Below are 14,762 nucleotides of genomic sequence, written 5' to 3' on the forward strand. Positions count from 1 at the left end.
ACTGGAAACCATGTTGGCATCCGGTTTTTGTCTTTGAAGAAGCAAGTGTATTATAATTATTGTTTTTGTAGTGTGTCTTGCTGGCGTCAAGGCAATGAAGGCAGTCTCGTTGTAAGACCAAAAACGATTCAACGAAGACGGTCCGAACTTTGGGTGCAGGCCAAACAACGAATTTACCTTGCGAAACATTTGTAGCCGTTTGGTTGTGATGTGTTCATATTTTGTGAATTCGCAGCACGAATTTCATCTTGGGCGTCATAATTTCGTGTTCGTTTTTGTGCAAAGTGTGAACCGGATTCCATTTGATCCTTAGGCCTTGCACCCACTACGGTCAAATGAAGAATTTTTCCCGTTCGCAAATTAGCCAACACTGGCCAAAATATTCCCAGCCCAACAGTCAAAATTTACGAATACTGGACTCGCATAAATTGCTTCTCGTTACACATTTCCAACATTTACTATTTTTTGCCATATTCATCTCCGAGTCTGTACAACTTTGTTTATGCTGACTGTTTAAAAATGAATGATTGCGCACGCTTTCATCTATAAAATAAAGATGAACATCCTTGACATGATGTCATGCTTTATTTGTGCCTTCGTGTCGTCACATTATTGTTACGGTCGGGAACCATCTTGTAAGACAACTCCAATGCGGGTCCATTGGTCTGCGCACTGTGCTCATTTTACCTATAACTCTTTACGACTGTTGTATTTACAAGTACCTATATATTGATTAGCACCTCTAGTGTTAAATCCTGCCTTTCCCCGCTGGGGAAATCAAATTCCCCCAGTAATCTGGCCCTCCGTAGAAAATCCCTCACTGCGCCATTGCCGTTGTATTATAGATATAAAGAATGTTAGTGGTGTATAGAAGACGTGCCTTTGGATGTTTAGACCCAAAGCTGGGTATAAAAAATAAAAATAAAAAAAGATGTTAAAAAACGCATGTCTCTTTCGGCATTTCGAAAATAGGCCTACTTTCGTCTGATTCACGGTTTAAATTTTGACGCACTCGTTCAAAAGAGACTCATTGCAAACTTAATGTTGTATCGACAATCTTGGAAAAAAATAGTTGAGGGATTAGATCCTCATTAGGGTTGAGGAAGTTCCATTTTTATGTGCATTTACCATTAAAAATGGCAACGATATCATCCTGCTCATAAACTTTTTAGGACCATTTTCCGTTTTAGCAACTTTACATTATTTTGGTATCGGGGTCTTAAATGCGAAAAAAATTACTGTAGACTTTTTCAGTGATTTTCACATTAAACTCTTAACTCTTATTAAAATAATTTAAACCAATTTTGAAGCGCGCACTTCTACCGCATAGAGGTATTCACAAGGCTGGATAAGGATGAGAAATGTTCTTGGCGCGTCGCATAAAAAGTTGAGGTGGGGCTGTTTGCTGTGATTCGGTATTCTTATCATCGTTGATCGGCCAAATGGGATGGGGCAGCAGAGTGAGAGATGCTAACGTCCTGGTAAACAACCCCATACATCACGCTGCCCTGTCTTTCCTCGGTCTCTTTCATCCACACCGAGTCTCCATCGCCAAAACAGGACTTATCGCGGTTTGTATCGCAAAGACCCTGCGGGCGCTTTTTCCCCAGCTACAGCCCGCGAGAGATTTGCGTTGTTTTTAAACCGAAGATTTGCAATCAGTTGCTATAACGACAGGTTGCATTGCAAATTGCAGGGCGCTTTTCGTGGTTTTGTCCAGGCCAAGTGGTGGTCAGTTAATTAAGTGTGGCTTTTTAAAATTTTTTTGGAGCCACGGAGGATGTTCCTTCTTTACAAACCTGTGGAACATTGTTACATATAGCTCCAACACTGTTTGCAAAAGCCTATATACTCCTTATATCGGCAGTAAAGTTTGTATTATTTGTTGCTGATGAAGTAGGCAGTCGTACCGGCAATGAACCTGTGAAGGATTTTGAGGCCATAAATACTACAAAGTGAGCTTATTACGAAAATGTAACGAAATAAAGAGTCCTTTTGCTTTTTATATATAGGCCTAACTTCCGGCAAACTCTGCTAAATATATTATTGGTGGTAACATTTATAGTTTATAAGGCAAATTTCCATTTGAGATGAATATCCTTACCAGAATTAATACAATGACAGACGTTTTTGAATGTAAGGAAATTGCCGAGGAAAATGATCGAATTTTTCACTCGTCTGAAGAGAGGTGATTATCATCATGAGGTGTGGTAAAGATGTGCAAAGTCTTATGTTCAACATACACCTGACGCTGTGCCTGCTTATTGTTTGATTTTGCAATGGGGATATGCTGTATAAATCAGTTTACAAGCCATTTACCATTGCAAGTTTCTGGTAGAATCCCTTTACATGTACCCGTCACTGCTACAGAAAGAAGCAGGAAAGAAAAAAAGAATGCTAATAATACTTCCACAGGAAACACATGTACAGTAAAAATAGGCTATTATGTTCACATCAGGTATTATATCATATAATCGATTGTATTCAACAAAATATCAAAGCTGCTTCTTTTGGGAAAAAATATAAAAAATTATATAAAAATAGAACAAAACTTGAAGGTAAGATTCCTGCAGCTTTTTGTCGACGGAACAAACGGAGGACCTTGTGAAGATCTATGTAGTGACCATTGTCACTGACCATGTTTGCAGCGTCGTTAATTTTCCAGCATTGTGACTTCGCACGATATTTCAGGCCGCCCCAAAAGGGAAGGGTTTGTGATGTCTTGAGGCCGGTTGACCAGACACTGAAAATACCAACGCTAGTGGAGAATTGGATGGCACAGTTCCGGAAAACAGAGTTTGTAAGGTCGCAGTTTCAAATACCACCCCAATCTGTTTTTGCCCGACCGATATTTAATGTAAGTTATTTCTTTTTTTATTAGATTTTGTTTCAAATCAAATTTTGTCAGTGCGTGCTCAGAACCTTTCTTTTTTTGTTAGCCAACACAGCACTATCGAGGGAAATATTATGTTGTTAACCTTCTCCAAGTAAAAACTAGTTTTTATGAGACCAGTGTCAACTACTATTGGTTGATAAGTTTCGTAATTTCGATTTAGTCTTATGGCTTTTTTTTTAGTAAGAGAAGGTTATGGCTTTCATATACGTTGGATTTGATTTGAAATTCACCAATTAAAGGCAGCCATAATTGGTTCTCTCTGATACGCAATCTCGTTTTGTTAGTTCCTTTTTTACTTTGCTATTTAGTTCGAAAGATTTCCCTTGCACATTTATGAAGTACATGTACTTGTGTTTGTATCAAAGGTCCTTGCCCCTTTCCAAATATGGACAATATGGCCTTTGTAAAATGATAGGATAGAAGTAGAATAATTGGCCCTACGGAAGTGCCTGACGTTAAGAACGTGCCGGTAAAATACAGCCATTTATTAATAACCGTGAATTGATTTTTTTCTTATCAGCTCAAGGTTCCAGATCGAAAAGCGCATAATGAAGTGGATGCCTCCCTGTTTAGGGAAATGTGCATGGCATACAATTATGAAAAAAATGAGTATAACATTAAAATGGAATTTTATTAAGGTGTAATGAGCGTCCACTACTGAAAGTTTTCACGATGATGACATTTGAAAATCACGTGCGAAAATATTTCACCATGGTATCAGCTTTGATGTGGATCAGGAGATTGTTTGGCAAAACTCTTGAAAATTTACAAGGGCTCATTTTGAACAGCTTTGCGCTGTCGCCAGTCGTCCAATGGCTCAGTATCCACTAGTGGTCTCTTGGTGGCCGAGGTTTCCATTATATGAACCTTGATTCTGATCTCAAGGTTCCAATGATGCTAAAATTCTAAAATTTCCAGCCTCCCTGGGCCATAGAGCAGAGTCCTCTGCTTTTCTTGCAGGATTTTAAGAACCAATTTGTCAATTTTTTTTCCTCGGCACCTCTGGTCGCACCGTAAGGAACTGTTTAGTGTGATGATACGAAGTGCGCTGTGGGCTTTAATGAAGTTACTTTTACTCCCAACTTCCTGGACGTATTGTGATTGTGGGTACAGGGGAAAATAGAATCGAATTTCGGCGACCTTTAATCGAATATACACGTCATGCCTGTTCGAGAGCTTTCCGTCAATGCGATTTTGAGACTGTTTCTATAACGTGCCAGGCCGGTGTACGTGATGCAGCAGAAACATGATACAAACACTCAAATACCACAGAATCGAAAGGCAACCGCGCCAGTTGGCCCCATACCCTAGCCAAATAGGTTAACGTGAATACAGAAATCCCCCTGAAGGTCAGGAAACCTTTGTTAAATGTATATGTGGTCGATCTGAGTGAAAATTAATGCTTGGAGATTTTATCACCGTCTTTGTTTCCAGAACACGTATTCCTTTTCAAGATAATTTCTTTTGACTACAGGTATATTTCTATAACCAAGACATCATCGTAATAGTTGCATTCGACCCAGGTCTAGACACATTGATGCACAAACTGTGTGTATTTTACGAAAACCGGTTCGTGCCAACTTGAAAAAAAATTTTTTTCTGAAAACAGGTTATTTTTTATTGTTTTAATTTTTATATTTTTTCCCTTCATTTCCCTCAACGGAAGTTGAGGCCCATTGGTGCAAATTTGAAGTATGCAAATACAGGTATAGTTTCAAATGCGAAACAAGGCAATTTCTTTGCGAAATAATGCAATAGTTCTTCGGACATTTGGGGAAAGTTACTCCGGTTAACAAGAGTAGGATACGTGCCCCTTATGCCCGCATGCAGGAGTATACTCCCCTTTTAGAGAGAGTATACTCTCGCTGACCTGCAGCGGGTCGCACTCAAGCTGGGCCCTTGAGTGAGCAGTGCAGGTGAATTCCTGTGAAACAGTAATCAAGGACAGCTAAGCATGACATTAAGCGAACTCGTGAGCTTCTACTTCTCTCTTGGTTTGAGTTATGATCACATATTGTGGTTAAATTTTGGCAGTAAATCATGGTATCATTGTAAGTTTAAGGATCCTAAAACGATATTTGGCCTATTATTGCGTTATTTCGCAATAAAAATTATATCCATGTATTTGCATGGTTTAAATTGCCACTAACGGGCTCCCTTAGGGGAATGAAAAAAATTCACACAAATCAATTCCACCCAAAAAATAAGTAAATAAAAAAAATTTCTAAAAAAAAAACAATTCAACAAAATAATAATAATAAACAAAATTCCTCAAATCCAAGTTACTAAAACTAGACTGCATGGCCTTTATGAAACCACGGATCAAAAAACGGCACTTCCGCTATGACCCGAAATTGTTCTTGTACATTACAGACATGAAGTACGGCAATGCCCGCCTACCAACTTTTCGTAAAGTTTCAAAAAGAAATTACCACCCCCCAACAAAAATTCAAAAATAAAACAACCTGCCCCAAAAAATATTGGCACAAACGGGCTTTCGTATATTTTCAAGTATTGTATTACATCTGAAAAAGGGTACTGTTTGTAAGTTGAGGCTCGGGTTACAATGAAAATACAATTATGTTTCAACTTCCAACTGAACTCTGTAAAATTGCGTTCCCAAGTACACATGAAATCCGATAAATGGGACACAGGTGCAAAATCATATTGCCACACTTGAATATCGACAGGGTGTTGATTTTTGTACATTGGTATGGTGGTGATGTTCCTCATACTTGGCTGAGTAATTACGGACGAGTGACTGCAATTCATCCGTCGAAAGGGATGGACAACTTTCAGTGCATCTAGCTGTCACATATGTCTGTGAAATGTGTTCCGACCCCGGGGGAGGGAGAACGAAACTCGTAAGGACCAGATGCGCAAATCATCATGGCCCACTTTGCTCAGATTTAGTTTTTGCTTGGGCTAGATAAATAAACCATATACCTCATGTTCCCTTTCTGTCAGTGTGTTGTATTTATTTTTCGATCGGCTTGACTACATTGAAATGTGATCAAAGTGTTGAAATTGACGTGGTGTCGTATTTTAATTGAGGCCTGTGTTCAAGATTTACTTTTCATCTTGTTGGCATTCCTGGTAAGCTTTGTTGCTGAAATCCAGTTAACGTTAAAGGGCACATGCAATCTACTTTTTAGAATGCAGCCCTTGTAAATACTACTTTGTGTCCCACGCTTGAAGCGTGTTCAAGGTAAATTCATATCATGAACCTTTTAAAAGCATGCAGGCAAAACATGTCTTCCTGTATCGAGAGGAAATCGACCAGTTTCTTTCAGGAGTGCTGGAGAGATCACAATCGCATGAGATAGTCCTCAATGTAATAATTGTGTTGAAATTGAAGTAGGAAAACTATTACACGGAGATTTTCAGCACAAAGTTCCGCAGTGTCTGAGTTTCAGAAGATCCAGGAATGGTTGAAAATCAACGGAAATCTTGGCTAAATACCAAACACCAAAACACGATACGCCGAATATTTTACAACAGTTGCTGATCAATCTGAATTTCACCGAACATACGGTATTCTGTATGTAGGAGAATACAAGATGATATCCTAATGATTGTTGGCCAATAACCTGACAAGATAGGATAATCGCTTTTATAGCTTACGGAAAAGGCCAGCACTCTGTAAATATTGTGATAACCCTTTATGGGCTATTAGGAAAAGAACGAGGCTACGCCCGCACCGGGTCACTGATCCAAAACAAAGCGTTGGATTTGCCTCCACGGGCCGTATCGTTCAAGATGGGGATGTGTTTTCCTGACCCGTCTTTACTTGGCAGCAAACTGCCGCTAGCAAAACACGATCGAAATCAAAATCAACAATCAAACCACCCCAACGGCTTTCCTCACCTCATTTCCAACCGTCTGAATACTGATCGATGCATAGATAAGCCGTGTTTAATAGCGCGCGCGGGAGAACGATTCGAACGATTCGCGATGCGTTTCGCGTCCAAATAACCCGTGGTCGTTTGAGTCCCCCTGCTCGATACTCGTGCTGTGCGCGCTGTCCGTGCTCCGAACAAATGGGAGAGAAACGTCAGTTCAACCATGGCTCGACGAGGATACTTAGAACACAGGTGAGCTTCAAACCCCTCCACGGGGAAGAAGAAAGATAAACAGGCTGGCAGGCGCGTAATTAAGTTACTGTAAATCGGTCCAAATATAAACTACAGCATTCTGGATCATACCACCTCAGGCGAGCACTTCGCGTCAAGGCATTAGGTATGTATAAAAGGCAGATGTTACGTCTAGGCGGGAAAAAAATGGTCTCTTCACATGCTGAGATGACATTATATACTTCAGATTAGTAATGGCTGGAGATCGTTATTTATAGATCTATTTTCTTCGCAGTCTGCTAACGCAAAACAGAGGAGAATTCTTTGACCTGGTTATTTGACATTGTAATGAACAACAGTTTGTCATTTCGACTATAGGGTTAAACAGTTTCAAGACGTCTTTTTTATAAAGAATCAAATAAAAAACTATGAACTAACGACTGAAGAGACAAAATAGAGAGCAATAATTAAAAAAAACCCAGAATTGGTGCACTTATTTTGCTGATGGGATTTTAATTTAAAAAACATTGTAGGAGCATTTGGGATCATTTCCTCCACGTGCTCTATGATTAGGCTATTTCTATAGCACCATCTTCTATCACTCTTTAAATTGGTGGCTAGACGAACTATTGTGGAGTAGAGTGTACATTGTGGTTTTTTTCTGATGAAATGGTATCAAATACTGCATTTAAGGTATTTCTGTGATGGGAGAGCTTGTCCTGGGGTCTAATCCGCCCTGGAATGCAATATTATTTGGTTTTACATTCCCTGTACATTTTTGCTTGAATGTTCGGGTAGGGAGACAAAAACGAAGATATAGTTTCAACTATAGGAGGTTTCTTTTATACATGTCTCCGTTTAGTTTTGTCGTGAATAGATCTTCACTCACATTCGCAGGCACAATGATAAAGTCAAAACAACGTTTTAGTCCAACATCAAATATCTTTGCACGATGGACAATAACTGGCCATCCCACTCGCAAAAGATGAAATATTGGAAAAACGCAAATGCAGCTCAGCATGTGGGGAAAGCGCTGCGTTTGACTTTTCCTAGGTCGCACCCAGCTGCTCTGAGATTATCTATTTTGCAACACATGAGAGCACTTTTCACGTTCGTCAGTCAGACGTTTTCTTTCCCCGGTTTTCCCGTCTGTCGCATTCTGCTCATGTGAGCTTGATTGTTTTGAAAAGTTTCCTGTAATAAAATGCTACTGTGTCTTGAAGGTCGAAATAAATCTCGGTATGATCATTACTTGCAGTCGTCGCGGACTTTACGTCTATTCAAGCTCAGCCTTCACTAGAAAGTCATCAAGTGTACAATCTTAAAAGACGAGGCTTAAGCTTTTGTCTCCGAAATTCCATACGTTTTTGTGAAATTCTATTCAGCTGTCCCTTCCTTTCAAAATTAAATGGAAGGTTCTTAAAGAAGACGACGCGTGTGAAAAAGGCAGATACTGATGGAGAAGATTGAGGACGTATGTTAACTTGCATCAAATAAAACGAAGTCACATTCGTAAGGGTTTCCTGGTGGTCCGGATTTACTGCGTTGAGTTTAAAGACCAATTCTGCAAAAAGGTATTTTTCCGTTGTTAACGGTATTTGATGTAGATTTATGTCGTGCAAGCCGACAGAGAGAGGCGTTCGTTCATGTGGTAAGACCGAGAAGGCAAGGGAAAATGGTTCAACTGAATTTTTAGTATAATATTAATTTTCACTGCTCCACCAGGAAAAAAGAAACAGAAATGAAAAAAAATGAGATACTTTAGTTGCCATTTAAGTATACGAATAAACGTATATTAAACAAGAGTTACTTGTAAAAATAAACTTGTAATAATAAAAATAAAACAGATTCATGCTGCTTAATCTCTCGGAAAATTGAATTAAATCTAGTTCTTTAGTGATAGTTCTGGCTTGTATTGGCTAAGGTTAGCTGCGAGAAATTACGGGGGAAATTTGATATGCTTTGGTCAAGGAGAGAAGAAAAGTACTAATGTTAAACAAATTTTGAACTTAGTGTTTTCAGGGCTCTGAATTTCGTCACTTTTAAGTCTGATGAGTGATGTTACCCAACCTTAACACTGACTATCGATTATCGATACAGTTTCATATTTTCGTCACGCATAATTGTGTACTTACTATTATTTGTGTCAAATCAGGAATAACGCTAGAAAACGTGCGTCACTTTGCCCACTTAACACATTGGAAAGACAGGTCAGACTGACAATAATGTGAAACCATACACCACAAAGGTGCCCAGTACAGATCCGCAAATAAATCCTGATTTCAGTCAGCTGTTCACAAATGACAACGTGAGAAACCATACGCTTTTGGCTGACGTGACTTGCAGCAAAATCATCCTTCAAAAATTCAATCAGATTGTGCGAAAGACCCTGTGACTATTATTTCTGAGTGGTTTAGTTTCAGTCCCTCTCTCACCAATGTTTATCTTTTTAGTCCAAACTGATTATCATTTTTGGACTGAAAAAAAATACCTCTTCCATTTTTTCGATGAGCAAAGGATGTAGAGGAGCATAGTAGGCCTCGGGAGGTATTTTGTACTTTAAAGGGGTTGATGGTTTACTTCTTGTGTTTCAGACACGGCACTTTCAACCATTTGACGTCTTTCAAACGATCCATCAACTTTTTCGTGATAGAAAATGACAGCTCGGTTACCCTCTGCATTTCCGAGTCGGATCATCCACTCCGCCTCCTCTTGCCCCCCGTCACGACGGTGGTAATTGGCTCGGCGGGATTCGTCGATCCCATGGTGCGGTTCGCGCGCAACCGCGAATGAAGAATTGTAATAGGCCATGCACGATTTCGTTTCAATTTTCCGAGTAGAAAGAGTGCTCGTAACAAACCAGACGGACAGGATCGCTTTGGTAAGCACTAAACGCCAGCTCGCAACGTGTCTTCACATACGCAGAGACATTCAGTTACATTAAAGGTATATGCAAACCTTAAAATTTTCAAAATCTTGAAAGGGATACATTTTAACTTCAGAAACTGAGAATTTACACTGTCGCGTGGCATCTGTTCAGGATCACTCCCTACATAGTTCCAACTAAATCCCATAACGTTGTAAACTCAATAACTAACGGCGTTTAATGGACACCAGCAGTGTCGATTTGAAATCACATCTTTTGTAGTGTGTGAACGTGTCATTATGGAGATACTTGTGAACGTGTTATTTGTCCAAGTTGGCTCGATGTGGACAATTCGCTCAAGGTGTTTTAATGTCTTTGGTTGACTTGGAATGGTCGAACATCGTTGAAAACGGGTTAAATGCCTATCTATCGGCCCAACAGCAATCGTCAGTTCCAGACTGCACAAAACGTCGTAGATAATCATCAACCATAGGCATGCATCTATTCACGTCGCAGATTGAGTTGTGTTGCCCATAGTGCGTAAGATTGCTTCAGCAATCTATCACATCACCCTTCCTTCACATGTTGCAATCGCTCCACAGGCTCGCCCCTTGCATATACTGTCCCGATTCCCCGCTTTATGTCTCTGTCAATTTCCCGTACACCTGCTAACCACTGGTCTGGTTGACTCCGGCACTTCCGTAGATTGAGTAGGGTCGCTCATTCAGAAGGACAGACGCTTGTCTGTAACTGATTGCACGACTTTAATGCTCTCTGTTCTCAACCCACTTTTTTGCACGGAGCTTTTTTCCAGAGCACAGGTAGAGCTTCCTCTCAACAGGGGCCCATATATGGTTTACGTTTCAACACAGATAACCCAAATAAACACATCTGAAGGAGTGGAACAGAGACGATGAAGGAATGGTAAGAGGTGGCTTGTCTTTTGGTACACTCAATTTACCATCACTCCTTCATCACTGGCTTTAGCACACTAAAGACGAGACCTTTAAGAGACCGTGTGCAAAGTACACACAACACTATGCTCTACTTTTACCTTTGCTGTATTCAAACCACCTTTATTGCTGGCCTTTTTGAACGAATCCCCTTCAATATTGGTGTTCAATCACAACTCTGCAAATCAGCGTTCTTTTTGGAGAGTGGTTAAATTCTAGTCAAAAGAATTAAATTTTCTTGTTTATTTTCTAGTCTAACATTGAAGAGTCTGGTACAATGCATGCAGACCATAAACTAAACGAGAGAAAAAATGAGGAAAGAAAGAAAGAAACAGAACGACACAGCTGGCAATCTTTTACAGTGTCATCTGTTCTAATAAGACGCTTGTAATGAAAGCATCTTTCCAGAAGCCCGATTCTATCTCGTTTTAAAGTTTGTTTGATAGAGAGGTTTGCTATTTGTTTTCAAGATGTTCCGCTGCTATGAGCTGATCTCATCATCTTCTCAATAATTGTTTGAGCTTTAATATAAGCAGTTTATAAATCTAGTTTGTAAAACTTCATACCTCAACGGCGAACAGATAATATTGAAAGAGAAATTTAAAATATTCTTCTTGCTTGCATTCTTCGGTGGATGCGGCTACTTCCCATTCAACAATGATTTCTTTGGCATACCCTTATTTGCCCTTTGATGTCGTTGCCAGCTGTGCTGCTACGTGGCTGTAGGCCTAAGCCGACTGACTATTGGTCCAGTTATTCCAAGTCATCCACCAGCCGGGCGTTTCGTGGTTACCGGCACGGCGCGGCACTTTGGCCTATTACACTCGGCACCTTGGGATCGAGGGTGGAAAACGACTCGCCCTTCAAGTTGCCGCTCAGCCCTCCCCCTCCCGTGTCATTGCGCACCTACTCAGAATACCGGGCTGTGATTGGAGCATCACATGGTCGGTGACGGGTGATGCCATTGTGACAATGCTCCCCCAACTGCCGTGGCCAGGCCAGGCTCGACCCTTGTGTACTCATAGCTTCTGCCGGTGCTGTTCAGGCGTGAAGACGGGCTTATGCCGTGTGCGGACTTGCCGACAGAAACCTTCTGTAAGTCATTCATCCTTTTACTCATAACTCTTCCTTCGGTGTACCTTTGGGATTAAGAATCGTAAAACATGCGAATTACCTTAGTTATGTTTCTAGAAACTTACTTTTAATGCTTAACATTCATAAAGTTCTCTTGCCGTTGCTTTCTTGTGTAATACTATTGCCTCAAACCGTCCGTTTTTGGCAACCAGCCATATCTCAGTTTTTCAATTTCTCGAGTGGCGGAAAGCACGATTTGAAGTACATATATTGTCCATTTTAGCCTTTCTCGTCATGTTTATAAATCAGTGGGCAAAAGCTGCAGCTGTATGTAATGGCATGGCGTTACCAAAATGCCACTTTCAATTCCGTGCAGGTTCTTCTCTGTGTAGCCACGCTTACTGTTCACCACAATTAATAAATTGCCGCTGGTGAGTTATTTGGTCAGCGTTAACATTAACCACTTACTAATATTTAACCACTCAGAAAAGTACCGATGGACATATATGTACATACAGGCACAAGTTGTCACTTGGTCCTGCAAGCAAAGTTATTAACCTTATTCGCGATTTATTCAGTGCCACACCGCTAGGCAAACAATGTTAAATTGTTGTTTTTTTGCGTACAGTAAAATAAAACAGATAGATACCTAAATTTGTTTGAGTTCTTTTTTAAATTGAACTGTTCGATTTATAAAAACTCAATGGGTTGTAAGTCTATTGATAGTGATGATATATTCCTCAGTGCCAACTACAGCGTTGCATGTGATTAATGAACAATTCTAAACATTTATCAAGCAAGGAACGAGATGAGACAGTTTTCCCTCAAATTTCAAAGTAACAAAAAATTCAAAACAGCCAAAGAGTAACCACCAAAAAATAAAATATAATAAAATAAATAAATAAAAGAATAAAAAAATAAAACTAGATCTTCTAATATTTGCTTGAATGTTGGATTTGCTGCAGGTGGAATGTGGTCATTTGTATCATCATTCATGATCAAAATCCAGAGAAGACCTGATACCAGTCCTTTATGGCTAAAATACTTCGTATAAAGACTCGCACAACACCTTTTGGCCCACACAAAACCATGATGCTGATCAACCCACCAAACCTGGGGTACGTATACCCTGACTCCACTCTGGATCCAATTTACCCTCGGATAAACCAAACACACTGAGTGATAGAGCCCCTGGCGAAACCTCTGCTGAATGTTGACAAGACCAATCCGTCTTCTCTATCAGTCAGTTTGTAACACATTATCCGGGCAATAATATTTATTGGTTAAAAACGGTTAGCAAATTTCAACCATGGAGGAATAAAATTACCCAATCGAGGGTGCATCCAGAACCAAAATTGGGGGGGGGTTCTTTAGGGGAGGACCTCTGAAATTATTGGTGGCCTCTCTGAGGCTGAGGTTATTTAGTTTTGGCGTTTGTGTTGGGGTATATTTATAGCCCATGTTGCGATCTCTATACGTGCACACCTTAGCAATAAACTATACTGAGATTGAAATTGTCACTCTGAAATGGTTGCAACAGACAACGTTCTCTGTCCTTTCGGTCTTAAGAACTATTTTTTGAAATGACAAGTGATAATTTATCGCTGAAGGTAACATATAAGTTTTATCTTAGATTCGTTTCTATCACTTACGGAAACATGGAACCAGAAAATTACAAAATAATTCACTTTTAGATCATAGTAAGCGCCAACAATTGGTTGAACTTTCCAACTTCTGCATTGATTTCTTACATCGCAGGTGATAAAGCAAAAGCCCACACACTAAGAATAAAAATAAAATAATAACTTTTTGTAAATAAATACAATCACGTATTTATTAACAGACATAAAAATAACAAGACCGTGCCGATCTTGAACATTTGCCCGCTCTTCAATGCGTGACAAAGTTCTTTGAATACCAGCAAAACGAAATTCAACATCTCCAAAGAACTCAACACGACAACCCCTGACTGAAGGAAACTTTATATTCGTCACAAATCTTCAACTTTTAATCTTCATTCCAAAACAATGCTGCCGTACATCAGGCGCATTCCTTCACATGATCTACGTTTACAAGAGTCTTGTACTGTTTCATCAGCAGACTTGAGGCATAATTGCGAGCACGATCTATCAAAATGCTGTATCTCTGATCGAAATCTGACTTTGTAAACGGGATGATCGGACTTAAACAAACAGTATCATTCAAGCATGCCCACGAATTAATACAACGGGATAGCTGTCAACTAAACCACTCTTCCTTGAACAAGACCGGGGCAAACACTTGATCAATCTGTGTCAAGTATTGTCAATATTTGATTTCTCTTACGGGAAATTCGCCAGTCTTGTTAAATTTGTATTTGCCATTCCCAATTAAGATGAAAGCAATGACTCTGATGCCTAGGCTTCAAATCTTCGGTAAACATTTCAGGTTGACCTGTCCAGCATGTCTGGTACGAACCTGCAGCCATAAGTGTAGACGCCAAGCAATATTTTCTACCCACGTTTCATGATTGAAGACAAACAAAAGTCAGTCCTAATCAGTCTGAATGTAGTTATACTTTGAGCTCATTTTAAAAAAACTTCGAGTCGTCAAATGCCCGACACACCAAAATACCAGAATACCCTACCATTTGAAGTGAATGGAGGTGAAATCAATTAAATCAATTTTTTGTTGTTAATAGAAGAAACGTATGAACTGGGTGGGGACGGCATATCCTTTCTAATGGATGAAACGCAAGAATTGTGTATTCAAAGGGATTGATTTCCATTACTCTGGGAATTTTTCATATTACTTCGCCAGCTTGCAAAACAGCTAATGATCGATTGCGTCATATGCGCCCAAGGTGCTGTAACTCTTTAATCAATTTCATTGGAACAAAATTGGAGGCCCTGTTGCCCAAA

General features: G+C 39.8%; 1 protein-coding gene across 15 annotated transcripts in view; it reads left to right on the plus strand.

The window, feature by feature from the left end:
* Positions 1-14,762, plus strand: part of LOC110991061 (oxytocin receptor A-like) — a 47,357-nt gene that overhangs the window by 18,229 nt on the left and 14,366 nt on the right. For 2 of the 15 annotated variants that reach the window (XM_087134201.1, XM_087134198.1), the window contains exons 1-3: positions 6,817-6,990; positions 9,564-10,759; positions 11,493-11,883. The exons of 6 other annotated variants lie outside the window; for them this stretch is intronic. The gene's annotated coding sequence lies outside the window, so the exon portion shown is untranslated. 7 more of the 15 variants (XM_087134206.1, XM_022256172.2, XM_087134205.1 and 4 more) reach the window with 6 other exon arrangements.

Source organism: Acanthaster planci, linkage group LG03 (genome assembly GCF_054643075.1).
Source record: "Acanthaster planci isolate LZ-2023a linkage group LG03, COTS_SCS, whole genome shotgun sequence".
NCBI classification, from domain to species: Eukaryota; Metazoa; Echinodermata; class Asteroidea; order Valvatida; family Acanthasteridae; genus Acanthaster; species Acanthaster planci.